The 17,611-nt window shown below is 44.4% G+C and overlaps 1 pseudogene; it reads left to right on the plus strand.

The window, feature by feature from the left end:
• The first annotated feature begins 15,660 nt into the window (after positions 1 to 15,660).
• LOC146789793 (28S ribosomal RNA) lies at positions 15,661 to 16,670 on the plus strand (annotated as a pseudogene).
• Positions 16,671 to 17,611: the final 941 nt, after the last annotated feature.

Raw genomic sequence — 17,611 nt, forward strand, 5'->3', positions numbered from 1 at the left:
CTCTGATGGTTGCCCTTCCTGCCCACTGTCCGCCAGCCCTCCAACCAGTCGCTGGCCTCCTCAGGTGATGCAAAGAAATGGGCCTTGGGTCCATCCAGGATTTTGAGGCGAGCAGGGAAGAGCATCATGTACTTCACCCCTTGTTCCCTGAGGGCTCTCTTCACCCCCTCAAAGGACCGATGTTGGTGCTGGATGTGTAGAGTGAAGTCCGGAAAGAACCGGATCATGGCGTTCTCAAGTTGGAGGTCCCCTGTTGTCCATGCCACCTGCAGGATGGCATCCTGATCGCGACAATTTAAAATGCGGGCAATGATGGTGCGTGTGGGGGGCCCCGGGCTTAGGCCTACCTCCGAGCGCATGGTGGGTGCGACTGAGAAGAAGTTGGATAGGCGCTTGGGTTTCAGGTGGTTCAGTACCAGATCTTCAATGAACCAGTCTGCGGCGGGCCCTTCCATTCCTTCCAGAACCCCCACCGCGCGAATGTTGTTGCGCCTGGCCCACCTCTCCTGATCCTCGAGCCTAGCATGGATATCCTCTTGATTTTGGGTAAGGGCTCCTACCTGTTCCTCGAGTATTTTAGTTTTTGATTGGAGGCCCCCGATGCCCGATTCCGCCGCTGCAACCTTCTCCGACATTTTCCTGAAGTTCGCCCTTAGGAGGTTGACCTCCTCCGTCACTGAGTCTAATTTGGGCTCCAGAGTTCCCCGGAGTTCCCGAATTGCTGTCATTATGTCCCTTAGGGATGGGTCAGGGTCAATGGCGTCAGGATCTTGCTGTTGGCTACCACCCGGGGCACCATCGTCCTTCCCCATGGCCACCGTGTACCTATCGATCTGGTTAGTCTGGCCTTGGCCCTGAGATCTACCGTGGCCCATGTCCTGGGGTGCGTACCCCCCTGCCAGGGTCCGGCCAAGATATGAGGAGGGGGGAATGGCCCCCTTGACTAGCAGATTTTCCTTTGCGATGGGGGGAAAGCCAGGCTCCCCACCACTACCTCAGGCCCAATTGTAACACAAAAGCAGCGTAAACCGGGCAGTGGGGCAGAGAAAGTCCCTTCAGGGCTCGGCTTCACCCCACCTCAAGCCTTCTCCAGCGGCATTCAGTGCAGTCTGTGGCCTACTGTACAAGGTCGCAGCCCACTCCCTGGTGAGGTTTCAGGCCTACTCAAGTGTCCAGGCCAGTGCTCATCTCCCCTCCTGAGGGCCCACGCTCCGCTCTCCCTGGCAGGCAGTTCTCTCGCGTGACAGGCCCTTCGCCCCCCTGCTGGACAAGATTGGTCACCCGGTGAGTGCTAAAGCAATAACAGGCCTCACTGGAAAGAGTCACGTCTCAATCACGTCCCGCCCGCACTCACCGGCCACAAGACAGAGGAACCCGCTCTCGGGACCCGTCACTGCCTCGCTGTCTCCACTCGCTGTTTCGGGCACGCCAGCCCCCACCGCGGGCCGCGCCGTCTGTGTGGGCCGTGCGGTGTGATTACAGGCACGTGCCCGAGCCTCTGTCCACAGCCCTCGGTCCCAGGTCACAACCGCCGCAGTGTCAGGGTGCCATTTTGGACACCGCTGGGAGAGTTGCGCCGCTCCTGATTTAACTGGCACAATCGCTTGGTGGCAGCCGCCTCGATCACCCTCAGCCTGCCGCCGTGTTCCGCTACAGCAGAGCTTCGCAAAAGGGTACTGGTCACCCCCGGATGATGTCGGATGTCGGGGTCAAATGCTGACCGCTAGCAGAGCTCTAGCAGCGAGCGGCCATCTTCCGCGTCTGCAAGCCACGCCCCCCCTTAAACAAGAACTTTGAAGGCTGAAGTGAAAGGGTTCCATGTGAACAGCAGTTGAATATGTGTCAGTTGGTCCCAAGCAATGGGAGAGCACTGATGAGAGGGGATGAGTGATGGCCGATCGAAAGGTTATCAGGTTAAGAATACCAGAGTATCAGAGAAGGGCACCTTCACAGTGTCCAGTGCGGTAATGCAAATGATACTGCAGAAGCTGGCTGGAGATGCATGGAAAGAGTTCTCTTTTCTTTGTGAAGGGCATGGTGCCCTAGAATGCGTTCTTCCCGCTCTCCTGGTCCTTGAAAATCCAGAGTAGATGGTGTCAATCTCGTTCTGAGTCATACCCATATACGCAGCAGGCCTCAAAGGTGATTTCTCCCTGGTATGTTGGAGCAATGTAGTAAGGAAAGTTGGCAAGTTAGATTCATAACTCTGGGCTAAGGATTGGCTCTGAGGGCTGGGTCAGTCGGCTGGAAGGGCAAAGTGGAGCTGGACTTGCACGATGGCTGATATGGTGTTGCCCTCCAGGGCCTTTACCTCCTAGTGTTTCCACTGGTAACTATCTCTATACCACTATACCCTTTGAAGGGAAGTCTATAGAGATAGGCCAAACAGGGTTCTATCATGGCCATGACATGATAGCGAGAAATGTGAAGCTAACAATCCCAATTCCAAATGGGGTAGTTTCTGGATATTGAAAACCCCACTAAGATGGCGAAAGGAGGTGCTGTGTTTTCCACAAATCCTTAACCTCTTTACTGATTTTGTCAACTCTACACCCAGATCTATCATACAGTGAATAACAACAAATCTAATCACACTGTATTGCCCTGTTCAACCTCCATACTAATAGACAATGAGGAAACCTCATTTAGCTTGTAGCCTCATCAGCGAAGAGCGACACAATTGCATTAAGATTTGAAAAACTGCCACATGTCTATGAGGCCAATGATAAACCTTATGATAGACAAAGAGATTTCACCAAAAAAGTAACTTACGGAAAATATCCCAATGAAAAATACAACTGTGATTTGTCTGGAGACATAACGAGAACATTCAAAGAGCTTAGAAAACATCTCTCCAATAAACACAAATGATTCTTCCTACACACATATTGCTCGAAATGTGACAAGGAAGCTGAACTCCACAACATTGCATGCCACTATGCAAAATGCAAAGGTAGAATAAAGAAAGGAGAGCAACGATTATGTTGAAGCTTTTGTGACTTCAGATTCTGAACAAAAATTGTAATGTCACAACATGCAAGATATGCACACCCAAAAGCACAAAATGATGCCAGACTCGCAGCTTTAGAAAGCAGCAATCCGTCAAAAGTATAATCAAAAGAAGAAATATTGCTGCTAACTGAATTTTAAAAAGTATATGAAAACAAAAGAAATATAAATGCCCTTGTGGTTCTGCACTTTGACCATAGAAATAGAAAACAAATTGCATAGAAAAGAAGGGATAGAAGAGAAAGTAGCAAAAACCTGCAATGGATGTACAGCAAGCATCCACCAAAAATGGAAGCAACTCCAATGATGAACCTAAAATATCAGTGGTACTACCAGAAGAAAGGCATAAAGACATTATTAACAGAAATCGACCCCTTAAAATCACTACCTTTCATGATCTGAATGAAAGAATATCAGAACCTCAAAAATACTACAAAAATCTGAAACATCATGAAGCTGCTATGGACCTGATGGAAGCAATCTCAAAAAATACCAGTGATATACATCCAAAGTCAGTCAATTGCAATTAACGTACAAATAAAATTGGTAAAGAGCCCATGAGCACTGCCTAAGATGAGAATCAAAATGACTCAGTCCAAAGTAGCATAGCAAAAAAAGATAAGATAAATGAAAGGTTTAAAAGATTACATAGAAAAAGATATGCATAAGCAAAGGGCAGCTATAAGCAATATCAGGCAATATTCAAGAAAGGCAAAAAGGAAATTGCCAGAATAATCACTCAAGGTGGATGAGATTTGCCAAAGCAGTGAAGATAATATCTTTCAATGTTACAAGGACATTATTGAAAAAGAAAATTCGAAAAATTCAAAATTCATCTCTGTTGACAGAATACCGAAAGACTTTGTAAATAAATTACTTCTTTAAATAATAGAAGCATTTTAATACTCTAACTTAAAAAAAAATAGCGGAGCCTGAAAAGTTTAGCTTATTTTAGCTCTATACAATGCTCATTAAAAAAAATGGCTTCCCAAAATATTAACCACTTGATTAATAATGAGAAGAGTCTCAGAATGTATAAAAAAGAACTGTTCGATTCTAATTCCAAAGAACGTATCAATCAATGAGCTAAACAAAATAAGCAATTGGTGATCGATTACAATTGGTACAGGATTCATGAAGGTATCAACAAAAATACTTAACCAAAAGACTTACCCCATTCATTAACATGAATACAAGACAAAAGGGCTTCATGAAAGTGAGAGTGTGACTCAAAAAACTGACACTGCTACAAAACATTTTAAAAGGGGTATGAAAGAATAAACACTCTTGTGCAGTGGTGTTCATAGACATGACAAAAGCATTTGACTTTGTTAGCCATGGTCATATTAAATGTTGTCTTGAGAGACAAAGAGTTCTGTCATAAAGCAGATATCTAATAAAAGACTTCTATGGGGTCCATCAACTTTTTTCAAGGGTAGAAATAATGAATCTACACCAGAAATAACAATTTGATCTTGAGTAAAACAAGGTGACTCACTATCCCCACTATTGTTTAACATTGCCATGGATCCTCTAATATGTGATCTTCAGAAAAATGGCAAGGGCTTCACATTTGGATCAGATGGACTTATTGAGCAAATCACCGATCTAGCCTTTGCTTACGACATAGCAGTACTCTGTAGCCATTGTGAAGAAATGATTACTAATTTGAAGATCATTGAAAAATGTAGTAAAACAACAATCTTAAAGCTGAATGTGAAAGAAACACACAGTTTTTTTCGTAAGTCTTCATAAAGACAAAATCCTGGTGAAAAACTGCAAAACATGTCAATTCCAAAATCAAAACATTGAAAACGTACATCCAGGTGACAGTGAAAGATACGTCAAATCAAACTTTGATCCTCACACAGGCCATACACTAAATAAAAAAATAAATGAGGTATAAGAGGAGGGGCTCAAAAACATGACAGTTTACCCCTCAAGCCCACACAATAAAGTTGAAATATTACATCAATGTCTGCTTCCTAAGCTGTCATTTAAACTAGAAATGACAGGCACAGAAGCAAAGACTCTCATTGAGTTAGACCAAACAATAAAGAAATATGTCAAACTCTTCCTCCACCTACCTGCATACACCTGTGATGGTCTCCTCTACTCAAAAAGATCAAATGGGGTCCTAGATATACCAAAGCTGTGTGAAACAATAGAAAGCAACAGAATCAACAATCTATTATATCTCAGTGAAACTCTAGATCTACACATTGCTCACTCATACATGCATAGAGGTGATATAATAAATGATAAAATTAATAATATAATGAAAACTCACAAACTAAACATATTAGACAGTAGATTCCTAAGCTATGATCTGCAATTGTTAGCATCATATGACTGGAGAAAAGAAGAATTTGATAAATGGAAAAATCTCCCTGTACAAGGAGATCGTATTAAATATCTAGAAAACAATCCAACTTAAACTTTTTGGATTAGCAAGTGCATAAAACTGAAGGAAAATCAATATATAACTGCTCTGATGCTGAAGGTGAGTGTCTTATACACTAGAGAAACTATCTCTAGAGGAAGAAATCCAACATTTGCTAATTGCAAATACTGTAAAGATGTATACCAAACTATTGCTCATGTATCAAGTATATGTCCTAAAACAAAGGACATAAGATTCTAGACCTTCTCGTTGATAGATCAAAAAGATGTGGTTGGATGACAAATAGGGACCTCATATCAAAAATAGTCAAGGTGAATTATGGGAGAGGGAGCCCATAATGCAATTTTCGGAGGCAGCAAGGCACCGGGGCAGACAGGGAACTTCATCCCCCAACGTTCCTTGCGGCAAGAGCCGCTGACACCGTCCTGTGCACCTGAAGGCGCTCTTTAAGAACAAGCCTATGGCTCCCACGGCGAGCGGGTATGCTCGGGCTAAGCCCGGGCCAAGGACGGGCCCATCATCGCCTGTCAGTGACCGGAAAAGGCTTGGTTGGGCCACCCCTCTAAGACTCGGCTTCTGAGACCCCCTGAGTTCTGCTGTGCCCTCTACTACAACTATAAGCTACTGTGGTACTTTTTTGTTCTCAGTTGAGGGGATAATAAAATGGCCAAAAGGAAGGGTCTCATTGATTTACCTGGGAGAGAAGCTGCAGGGACATTGGACGCATTTTTAACTAGGGCAGAGTCTGTTCTCTCCCACGAGATTCAGTTAGTGGAACAACGGCTCTCATTGGGATCCCTTATTTCCCAAATGCGCTCCTTCCAAGGCAGTATCGTTGGGACACACGAAATCATAAATGTCTCTCATACTCTGCCCAATGCTTCTCTGTCTCCTGTACCTGCAATTCCACTTCTTTAGTGGAAGTAACGACGGGCCCCAATATTATTACTAGGGGTCAGGTCGCGTAATCCCACTCTGTTATTAAGAGCGAGCCACCGGTTAAAAAAAGGAAAACTTGACTATCACAAAAACAAAAATCTTTGAAACCTGCTCGGCCAGCTAAAACCAAAGGGATTGGAGTCACTGTCCCTGATTTAACTTCAAAGGAGAGCATCACACCACCTACTATACCGCCCACACGGGCGCTTGATGATGTCACTTGGAAAAGACTGGAGTCTATGGTTGCTATGCTCCTGGAACTCCTCTTTCCTAAATTAACACAAATTGAGGAGAGACTGAAAACTGTTGAGGCAATGGGGGTGGGACGGGGGCCAGTGACAATTATGGCCCTGAGTTGCAAGCGAAAGAGAATAATCCATGTATTTTAAGAGCCAATTTAGGTTTTTCGGATCTCATGCGCCCACAAATCCCTGATACATCTTGTAATGTTCATCTCAGTGCTCCTGGGTCAGTTAAGTCTTTACAGCCATCGCTCACCAAAGGCACAAATAGGCCAATGACTAACCCACAGGCAGAGTCAAGAGGGGACAGAGGGGGCAGAGGGAATACTAATCCCATAAGCCAGCATGAACCCAATGAAGAGACCAATGTGGGCCCCCCGGGTATCAGACATCAGACGCTTCACCTCCCTCCAGCGTCTTCGCCCCTTGTATTAGTTCTAGGGAATGTCCTGACTTTGAGGGAATGCCAATATAATTCCACGGGTCAACTAATGGCCAAATCACTACATTGGCTGTCTTGTCATATTAAGGATAGTGGGGGGCCTTTACAGCTCACCCAAATGATTATGGCAAGAAAGGTAGGTTGGGTAGGTCCATCGAGGAAAATGCTGGAGGGTGACTGTGTGGTGATTAATTTTAATAACCATTTTACACTGACTTACCTCCTAAACCAGGGGTCTTCAAAGTGTGGGGCGCGACCCCCAGGGGGGCTGTGGAGTGATGGAAATGGGGTCGCGCATTCCCGGTTACACTCCTGCCCAGGCCCATAGGACTACAAGGGATTCAGCCCCCCTCCTCCCCTGTAGTGTGTCTCAGCTTGAACTGCTGTGGGCTCGGCTGGGCAGTGTCTGGAGTCTTATCTCCGGCATGCCTGAGTTTTTCACAGGTCTTTAAAGACCATTTGCATGTTTACATACCTTTTGTAAACTGGTTACTGAGGCTTATTTTTTCTTTCTAGTTCCAGTACCCCCTAGGCCCCCACTCTGCCTATTCCTTACATTTGTATTTTACATTTCCTGCAGTAGTGTGAGAATGCATTTCATGAAAAGAAATATAAAGTAGGGTTGCCAAAAGAAAAATACCAGCCATTTGATGTTTAAAGAGCCTGCAAAGGCCTCCTCTTGACACTAAATAGGATTGTAAATAAAATCATATGCATTCATTCATAATGTGACTTTTCTGTCTTTGTTCCCTTTAATTATCAGTCATGGACATAGAACACAATTAAAAGTGCTTTCTGTTTATATTTGCTGTTTCAAGTACGCACAGATGAGTGCTGAAATATACAGCTTTAGGTGACTGCTTATTTTTGCACCGTCTGGGACATCAAAATAATGAGCAGGCAACCCTAACCATAGGACTGGAAGTGTGTTGCAGGATCACCATATTATTTATTTCCTCCACTCTCGATCCCTGATTAATGCCATAATAGCAATAGTTTAACTTATATCTTAAACCCTACGCCGCCGTCAATAATATGCTGAGTTACTTAAAATGTCTTGGAATGCACCATGCATTCAGAGAACTCACTTCTCATTCTCGCACTTCACTTTCACGCTTCCCCTGCACTCACAGCGATCACAATGCACTCACACTGATCACCATGCACTCACACCATTCACTCACTCACCCTGCACTCACAGTGATCACTCTGCACTCACAATTCACTTGCGCTGTTCACCCTGTACCACAGCCTGCAGTAACATGATCACACTACTCACCCTGCAATCATGTGACACCTCATTCACCTGCCCCCCTCACTGCTCAATCTGCAATCTGGCTCAAACAAGCCTATCACTAACCAAGCATTCATTCGTCCCACTCTGCACTTACATCCGCACCCAAATTCATATGGTCACCTCACTCACCCTGCAGTCACTCCTATTTCCCTACTCTCACACTGTTGCATCACTCACCGTGCACTCACATGGGCACTCTTGTCATCCACAGAGTGCAGAGGGTTAATGTGCCTGCTACATAGAACGTGTACTATGCAGATCACAGAACTGAGTGTGAGTAAACTTTGAGTAGCGCTATAAATAAAATTATTGTTTGTCAGAAAGGTGCTACAGAGAGATGAGGTGCATTGTTGGTGAGTTGTAGTGAGGGAATTTATGGAGAAGGAGGAAACTAGGGAGGGGGCACCAAAAAAGACTGTTGCACCGTGTGCGACCAGTGCTAGGGCCAGCCCTGCTTGGGAGTGTAGGCCCCCCACGAAGTTTGGGTCTAGTGGCTCCCCTGCTTCTGCGTATTACTATTAGTATTTACATTTGTAGTGCGCTACTGTTACCAAAAGGTGTCCTGGGGCTAATAGCCATCTGCTGCATGAAGGCAAATGAGAAACACACAGAAGGAGAAGGAGAACCAGCCAAATGGGGTAACATACAGAGCATAGAGTTGGGCTTTGATATCTTCCTAAAGGATAATACATTCTTGGTGGAGCGAAGCAAAGGAGGGTGCACGTTCCATATCTGTGCGGCCTGCACCAAAACAGAAAGACAGGCAATTCATGCCTTCCTGAATTAGGGAACAATAAGAAGAGTGGCACAGGCCGAGAGGAGCATATGGGTCCAACCCGTGTGCTCGGTGAGGAGAGATGAGAGGATGAGAAAGGACAGCAAGGGAGTGAGAGAATTCGATTGAAGAGGTCAGGGATGAGGAGAAATGTGAAGTGCCGAAGGGAAGTGCAGACACGCAAGAAGTGAGTGTGAGGGAAAGTTGAGGGCAGAGGAGGGCTACTGTTAAACTGTGAGAGAAGATAGCTGAGAGATGATCGGTGACCTAAAAAGTAATTTGCTGTGACATGGCTGAGTCACAGCAGTGAAAGGGGAAGAGAGGGAGAACTGGGGTGGGTGCTGAGCAGTGATTAATTTGTAATAAAACATGTGCCAGGACCCTCACCAGTGGGCCACTGCAACTTTAACCACCCACCCATTGCCTTGCCTGTGCGGCCAATGACAATAGCCAAAGCTATAAGAATGTCAGGAGTTTATTGTTTTTAATGTATATTGAATTAATAAACAGCTGTTCTGCTCATCTCTAAATTACACAGACAGAGCCACCGTGTGGCAGACAGTCATAGTGCCAGTGTGCAGCACCAGAAACCACCTGCTCAAATTAAGCACTGGTGCTGAGGTAACAGGGGAGAGGGACATTGGTTCAAGAAGGTGTGGAAGAACAAAGGAGAGATGTGAAAGATGAATGGGGGGACTGGAGAGGTGTAAGATACAAATAGACAACAATTTGAATGGAGAGACTTGGGGTGAATGAGAAGTGCAGATGGGCACGGGAGGTGACGGGGCCAGAGAGGCCATGAGGTAAATGCGAGAGACTGTTAGAGATGGGGGCAGTGAAAAGACAGAAGGGCAAGAGGTGATTAAGGGTGAAGTGAGAAGTTGAATGGGTAGAGTTCAGAAGTTGTAAAAAGGGGTGAAAGAAAATGGCCTGCAAAGTGAGAGAGGGATCCGGGATTTGGGAGAGGAGAGAATGATGGAAGGGAGGCGTGAGAGGAAAGCGGCATGGGTAAATTGCTTAACTCTGCACAAGACTGCCAGGGCCTTAAGGGACCCCTGCTGCTCCCGGCCAGGGTCAGGTGAGCTTCTAATGTGGCAGCACGTATTCCTGTGGAGTGGAAGGCACATCACAGAGGTTGGCTAGACATCTTTATCTTTTTGATGTTAATTGCTGTATTTTGGTTATGAACTGGTACTGATGGGGTGAAATTTTTCCTCAGTGTTACTGTATGCAAAAAAAGTCAAAATAATGAAACAATTCTATCCCAAAATAACATTATTTACATTTTCTTCCCACACAATGTAGTCAAGCCAGTCGTGTAATTTGGTCCTCACCTGCCTCATAATTCCAATAGCCCTGCCTACAAGTTTAGAAATGTTTGTCAGGAGGGGGTCCTTACGAAATGAAAATGTTGACAGGGGGGTCTCGGCACCCAAAAGTTTGAAGACCTCTGTCCTAGACCAACTACATAGTCACCCCCGAGGGACACACAAATCAAGGCTCTATCCCTGGCCTATTTTTATTTTTGTAATCCCCCGCAATTGGGCCCACAAGCTCCCAGAATGAACTCGTCTGATGGTCTTGTGAGGCCCATAATTGAGAGGCACCCAGTCGCAATAGGTTCAGGAGTTTGCACCACAAATAGGTACGCCCCCCCCTTCTGACATAGATAAATGTGATTGACTATCCTCTTTTACATCCAAGGAGCCTGTCTCTGAGCATTTCCTACCTACTATTCCTTCCGTTTCACTAAAACAGAATGAGTTTTAGGAAAGACAAAATAGTTTACTTAAAATAACTTCTTGTAACGTGGCAGGTTTTGGGAAGAAATTGGATAATGTACACTGGCACAATTTTTGGCAGGCAAGCGATATTACCTGCTTTCAGGAGACGTGGGCTCTGGAACTTATTTTTATCAATTGCTATCGTTCTTATCAGACAATGACCTTGCCATCAGCTGCAGGGAGGCTGAAGGGGGGTCTCATAACTTTAATCCAAAATACATTCTCACCAAAAATAAGAAAGTTTGATGATAGAAGCCCTTTCTTTCATCTCCTCATTTTTGAGTTTCCTAAAATAGGCATTTGGATTCTGATACATTTTTATAATAATAATTTTGGTCTAAAAATGCACACGGTTGTAGAGGAGGTTAATAACTCAATTGAGGAGGTTTTAAAAAGTAATAAGTGAGATGTGGAATCTACTATAATTTGGATGGGAGATTTTAATATACACCCATGTATTTAGAATCAAGATAAACCATGCGGTTTGGTTGATTTGATGGGCGTACCAGCCTCCCATTTTTCCCATAGTGTTTATGGTAATAGCCTTAAGAGGACCTTGTTTACTAGAAACTTGGTCATTGTCAATATTGGGAATAACTTAGAGGATTCTCCTATGAAAACTTTTTCCCAAGAAACTCATGAATCCACGATTGATTTTATACTAGTCTCCACCATCGTTGAGGGTAGTCTCAGTAACACAGATGCTCAATTAAATATTTTTAGTGATCATGCTATTTTAACTGGTGTAATATCTTTGAATCTTAGAGAGAAGACTTTGCATTTGATTATTGAGCATCCCATATTGGCCAGAAAAAAATGGCTATCAGCTAAAATGGGCTTAAATTGACAGGTTTAAATTAATTTCAGACGTAATAAAAATAACCATAACTAGTATCAATAGGTGTTTGGACCTAGCCATAGCACCTACCATCCTGGTCTCATCCTTTACGGATCTTTTAGAGCACATAAAGGAGGCTCTTACCTCCAGAGGTAATGGAAAGAGCTCTAAACAAAAGGGATGGTTTGACTCTCCCTGTGCTAAAGCCAGGAAAGCCCTTACTACAGCTCTTAAAACTCGGCCACGAGATCAGTTACACATTGCCTTATCACGTAATCAATATAAACTGGCAAGGAGACAAAGGGAAAGGACACTGAGGGAGGCAATTTGGGAACAGCTTGCCCAGGCAACTTCATCAGGGAACAGCAGAGAGTTTTGGGGTATAATTAATTCACCTTATTTTAAGACCCAAAGGGACCCCAATTTAGACAACAATGTTGGTGAGGAGGAGTGGGTGGAACATTTTGGCAACATTCTCTCGCCCACCCTCACTCCTGCGGTTTTTCCAGCCGTTCTTCCATCGGGAAGGAGGGAATTTCTGTCATTCTCGCTCATCGAGGTTCGGAAAGCCCTATCGGAATGTAGTCCTGGTAGAGCCTCCGGCCCGGATGGGGTAACAATAGACTTCTTCCAGGCCAATTATTTATTGACCAATGTTTTTAATAATATAGCGATAGTAGGCCCTCCCCCCTCATGGAAAACAAGTATAATTGTCCCTATCCATAAAAAGGGGGACAAGAGTAGCCCAAAAACTACCGATCTGTTTCTCTTTTAGACACCACAGCGAAGCTCATGGGTCCTCTGCTTTTATCCAGATTAGAGGCTTGGGTAGCCGATAATGATATTTTAATGAAATCCTAGTATGGGTTTCAACTGGACAAAGGAACTGTAGAACAGTGCCTGAACTCTCTCTGATTATTGATAAATATACCAGGGCTAAGGGTGGGAAAATCTATCTTGCCTTCATGGACCTTTTAGCAGCCAAAAGCTCTGGCATGTTATGGAAGAGATGGGGATCGATCTTCCAATAATTGAGTTTATCAGACAATTATATAAGTATGCCTCAGCATCGGTCCGATATGGAAAGAACGGGGAATGCACCTGCCCTTTTAGGATCTCGAGGAGGGTAAGGCAGGGCTGTGTCCTCGTGCCGTTCCTATTTTCCATCTACACGAACGGTGTGGAGAAGGCCCTACTGGGCGCAACACCCGATATTCCTGTGTCTGACTCCACCCATCTTCCAATTCTGGCATATGCAGACAACACAGTCCTTATTGCCAGAACAGGGATAGGCTGCAACGTCTAGTTACCACCCGTGCAGCCCTCATGGATTCCCTAAATATGAAGGCTAATCAGTCAAAATCTTTTGTAATTATTGCCGGGGTGGTGCTCGAGGTAATAGGTCCCATCTTTATACCGAAACAGGGAAAATTGAGGTGGTGGAGTCTTTTCCTTATCTTGGGATACTTTTAGATAGGAACCAAACCTGGTCACCTCTAGTTGACGAAAAGGCCATGGGCATGGAGAGGGGCTTGACAGCACTAAGGGCATTTATGTCTAGAATGGGCTTGAAGCCCTTGGTGGCTGTCAAGCACATCTACCATGCGAAAACGAAGTCTGCGGCCACTTATGGAGCAAGCGTTTGGGGCTTGGCAAACATAAAACCTCTTCAAATCATTGAGGACAAGTTTTTTAAAATCCCTGACTTCTCTTTCGCAGTCACGATCTAATCATCTACTCTATATGGAGTTGAGTTTACCTCATATTACAGACTCAATTAGACTCACCCCCCTGCTCTTGTGGTTTTCCATCTGGCGTAGAAATATCGTTCCTCCAACTCAGAGTATAATAAAAGACTGCCTTAGATTGGAAAACTACAAGCGAATTAGATGGCTAAATTATGTCGAGAAGAACTGACTGAGCTGGGATTGAAAGATCTGTTTAGGGATCCAACGGCCTGTAGGCTAAAATCAAAGCAAAGATTGGTGGACACCTTTATGCGGAAGACCCAATATATTTGAAGGGAAAACAACTACAAGAAGCAGTCAATCTTGGTCTACCAACCGCTTTTATCAACTTTAGAAGGTGGATATCCTTACTTAGAGGAGGGCTCCATACCGCAACATAAATTCATATTATTACGGTTTCGGTTAAACGTGATACCACTAATGGTAGGATTCACATCGAAAACATTTAACCACTCAGATTTGATTAATTGCCCCTGCGATACAATCTCCCCCCAATCAGATATTAATTTATTGTTTTTTTGTGGTTACTATCAGGGGAGAGGAGTTGACCTAACGGCTAGGGTGGTCGACCTCGAATCTGGGGAACTGAGTTCGAGTCCCGGCAATAACGCTGAACATCCTGTCATTCTGGGCAAATCACTAAATCTCCCCATGCCTAACAAAAATTAATGTGTCCTCATGTAACACAACTGGTGCTATATAAAGCGTTCTGATACCCGATACCTTCGGGTCAAGTTCGCGCTATATAAAACTTTGTTAAAGAAAGGAAGAAATACCTTGTACCCATTTTAAAGAGATATAAGTTTGAACAATGTAGGTCTGCACTATTTTTCTTAAAATGTAATACCTGCCCATGTAGTGTGCTATTTGCTAGCTTTATTTCTTTGAGCCTGTATAAAAAAAAAATAAAGTCTCTGGGAACTTAATTCTTTTGAAGTTTTCTTCTTTTTATTCATTTAATAGATTTTATCTTTTATATTCGATTTGGTAGATTTATGTATGCATCCACTGAAATTCATAATGAATTCAATACCTTTATTTTTATATAACCTTTTATAATTGATAAAACGAATTGATTGTTGTATGCTATCCAAGAGAATGTCTTTTTAAAATGTATTGCTGCTATGTACGTTTATGATCTAATTTATTAACGATCGAATAAAGTTGAGTTTGAGTTTGAATTACGGAAACCTGATGTAGTGTTCACCAAAGATGGACCTGCTATGGTAATTGAAAATTCACACAATTCCTTTGAACAAGCATTTGAAAGTAAAGTTAACTACTACCAGGATTTAACACAAGAAGTAAAAAATCTCACAAACTGTTCCACTGTAAAATTTCATGGTTATATTGTAGGATGTCGGGGTATTTGGCCTCAGTGTAATGATGTTGCTCAAGCTGATCTTGGACTGCAAATGTCTTAACTGTTCAGGAACAATATTTACCTGACTACTTTAAAGGACACTTAAAAATGGGCCAAGCATTCATGGACAACTAATTGATCAGGTTAACACCCTAATGTAAACTGCATTGTTAACACAATATTCTTCTCAACTAGAATTCTGTTCTAAGAGTATTTATTTGTTCGACACTTACATTCTGTTATAGTTACAATGTTCTGAGTTGAATCATAGTATTAGTTAATCTTTTTCTCTTATATTTATTATTACAATAGTTGTGCCTGTGAATTTAGATGCAATAGATAATATATTTATATAAATATATTGATCTTAGATGTATGTGTGAATTTATGATAGACTTCTAATTGCAGGCACATAATGTGTATAATTCACATCAATGCTTGTGAATCATATGCTAATCATACCTTAATTTGCACAGGGCATTTGTACCCGGATGATCCAGAAGTGCGGTAAGATATAGACAATTTATATTGTTAGAGTAGTACTGGAGGGTGTACTGTCTCTATCTGATATGTGATTCATGTTACTGTGAAGGCAACTTCAAGTATAGTTGTACTCTGGAACAGTTATTGTGATGTTGAAAGCAAGACCGATTTGACGCTGATGGGCAGAAATAATAACCCAGAATGAGCCACCGCGAGGTGGTACAAGAATAGCCAAATGTCTTGTCATCTAATTAGTGATGCTCATGAAAGGATAAATGAGATTGCCACTGTCCATACCTTCTATCCTGTGAAACCACAGACAAGAGAACGGGATTGCAGAATCAGAGGGAAAACAAATTCCTGTTGAGCTTGACTCTTGTCTGGCACCATGAAGAGACATGAGAGGTGTAGAATAAGTAGAAGGCCCTTGGGCCACCAGTGAAATAGCACTACTATTATTGTTTGTTTTTTTCACTTATCCAGTGAGACTCGGGGGTGGGGCACATGGGGCTCTCGCTTCTGGCTCCAAGTGCCCAGTGCCCACCAGACGTAGCACACACCAGAGACAGTGGCACATGGGGAGTTTGAATGGGGTGGTACTCCAGCAAAACAATAACGCAGGTGTCCTAAGGCGAGCTCATTGAGGACAGAAACCTCCTGCGGAACTGAAGGGGGAAAACGTGCTTGATCTTGGTTTTCAGTTTGAATACAGACCATGAATGTGAGGCCTCACGATCCTTCTGACTTTGTGGGTTTCAAGCAGGACCTGTCAGAACACGTTACCACAGAGATAATTAGGTTATGGTGGCCAAGCGTTCAAAGAGACGTCGATTTTTGATCCTTTGATGTTGGCTATCATTGTGAAGCAGAATTCACAAAGTGTTGGATTGTTAACCCACTAAAAGGAAATGTGAGCTGATTTTAGACAGGTTAGTTTTACCCTACTGATGATGTGTTGTTGAAATAGTAATCTGCTCCGTACGAGAGAAACCGCAGGTTCAGACATTTTGTGTATATATGCTAGGCTGAGGAGACAATGGGGTGCAGCTGCCATCTGTGAGATATTGACTGAACGCCTCTAAGTCTGAACTTCCCCAAACCATAGCGATACTGTAGTGCTATGGAGGCTCGGTTGGCCTGGGATAGCCTTTTTCTAAGCCTGTGCATAAAGCCTCTCATTCAGGGATTGGAGCGTGAATTAAAGGCAGCCACCTCCATCGCAGGTTCGTAGGGCACCTGGTACTAAATCATTTGTTGACAACATAATTCTGGGACAGGGTTTTGTAAGTAGCAGAGAAGCTACCTTGCTGCGATATATTGAAAGTCATCCTCTGAGCCCAAGCTTTTGTCTTTGTCTGTGGATGCCCACGCTTCCCCAAGGGTTCCTGTGCTGTCAGGCTGGTGAGAAGGATGGGATACGGACCCGTGGGTGGCTGCCTCTACCATGCACAGTGTAGCAAGGGACCATCCCCCTCCCACCATGTGCCACCGGATGCAGGGAAGGGGGCACAACCCCTCACAGGTCAGCAGGTTTACCTGGTAGCCAGATCGGACACCAGCAGAGCTGTCTGGAGGTAAGAAGCAGATCGTTGCTTGAGGAAAGAGCCTTCTGAGTGCGGATCTCATTGTCGGCTGCTGCCCAGGCACTCCGGTCACCAGATCGGGCTGGGCCGCCTGGTCACTGGGCTGGGTGACTAGATGACGAGTCGGTGGATGTTGATCAGATGACTGGTCAGTGGCTGGCCGACCAGATGACCCGCAGGCCGGTAAGAGCAGCTAACTCTGACATGTGTCTCCCCAAGGTTCTGTTAGCTTAATAGTTGAGGGAAAATGGCTTTCCAAGAAGGCCCAAGAGGAGAGGGGGTTGACTAGGGGCTTAACCCTTCCTTAGATCCCCAGGCTCGGGCACCAGGAAGGTGGAAGGCACCACCTGGTGCATCCTTAGTAGATGGACTGGGGTCGACAGTCCCTACCCAGAGCATGATGGCTGCAGACTGGGAAGGACCCTCGTGCCCTTTCCGGATATGCGACGGAGTTGAGACACAATGTTAAGGCCGAGGCCAAAACCCGGGCAGGTTGGAGTCAGACTGGGGAGAAGTCTGGAGCTCCTGCGGGCTGAACAACTCCATTATCACCTGACGGAGGTGGGAAAAACCATGGCTTTAATCTGGGAAGCCAGGGCTCCAGGCACCAGGCAGGTCCACCTTCTCTACCAGGGCCAGCGGCTGGGGAGAAGTCTGGGCCTCCTGTGAGCTGAACAGCTCCTGTAATCCCCCATGAGAGGCAG

Source organism: Triturus cristatus, chromosome 10 (genome assembly GCF_964204655.1).
Source record: "Triturus cristatus chromosome 10, aTriCri1.1, whole genome shotgun sequence".
NCBI lineage: Eukaryota > Metazoa > Chordata > Amphibia > Caudata > Salamandridae > Triturus > Triturus cristatus.